Source organism: Gossypium hirsutum, chromosome A03 (assembly GCF_007990345.1).
Source record: "Gossypium hirsutum isolate 1008001.06 chromosome A03, Gossypium_hirsutum_v2.1, whole genome shotgun sequence".
Classification (NCBI taxonomy): domain Eukaryota; kingdom Viridiplantae; phylum Streptophyta; class Magnoliopsida; order Malvales; family Malvaceae; genus Gossypium; species Gossypium hirsutum.
In genome coordinates, this window is record NC_053426.1 from 23,489,376 (window position 1) to 23,490,453 (window position 1,078).

Below are 1,078 nucleotides of genomic sequence, written 5' to 3' on the forward strand. Positions count from 1 at the left end.
CATATCAAGGCTCACATATACCATAAAATGTCACGATACACAGTTTGCATAAATAACACAGTTCACCAAATTAACACAGTTCGCATAAATAATAGAGCTCTCATAGGTAGGAACACTTGCTTTAGAAACCTAGGATAGGCAGTTAGGCTACTTAAGCTTGCCATTAACACATGACTTGTGTGCTATTGTAGTATGTAAGGCACTCACCTATCACAACTTCATTGCTTTGTCGAGCCTAGGTAAACTTCTGCTTGCTTTTGTCCTTGCTCTAGGATGCTCCTTCACGACCTAAGGCTTCGCATAACAACACACATAATAGGTTACAATCAATCTAAAGTAAGACAACCTTCCTACCTACCTAGCACCTTGCCATTCGCACCTCTCTGGCGAGCTCACCTCGCACACCTCCTTCGGACTCTAATTTCTTTATTCTCACTTAACTTAATCCTAAATTCTTACCACATAAAATCATATTTAACATTTATTTATAGATCTTTACCATTAATTTCATTCACTTGAAAATGGTAAATCTCGTAATTGTGAGCTAAGAGATTGTTTAAAAATGATTTTAAACTCATTTTGATCTAATTAAAGGTAGGTGTATGAGTAAGGGTAAAGAATAGAGGAGTGTTGACTCTTGGAAGAGCAAGCTCTTTTCTGAGTCTATGCTGTGTCAGTTGTGGGCGGTTAATATCTTCAGTACATTGGGTGCTTCTTTCCACCCTTAGCCTCTTTTGAGTTTTCCTAGCAGCCGCTGTTCTTATTGAGGCAATAGTAGCACCTTCATTCTTTGAACCTCATCTAATAAGGCTAAGACATCCATATTGGCTACTAAAATGGGCGTGTGGTATGAAAACTGGAAGTAGACCCTGCAGCATCAACAAGAGAATTAGCTTGACTGGAAGAAGGAGTGGAAGATGTAACATGACAAATGATGTTCCAATGGCTTGGGTGCAGTCCACAATGATTTTAGAAAATGAACGGAAGCTTCCTGATCTTCCTTACTAAGATCCGTGCTAAATTATCGTCGGCATGGTAAAGCCAGGCCCTCTTAGTAGAAAGGACATTGTGGGAGTTT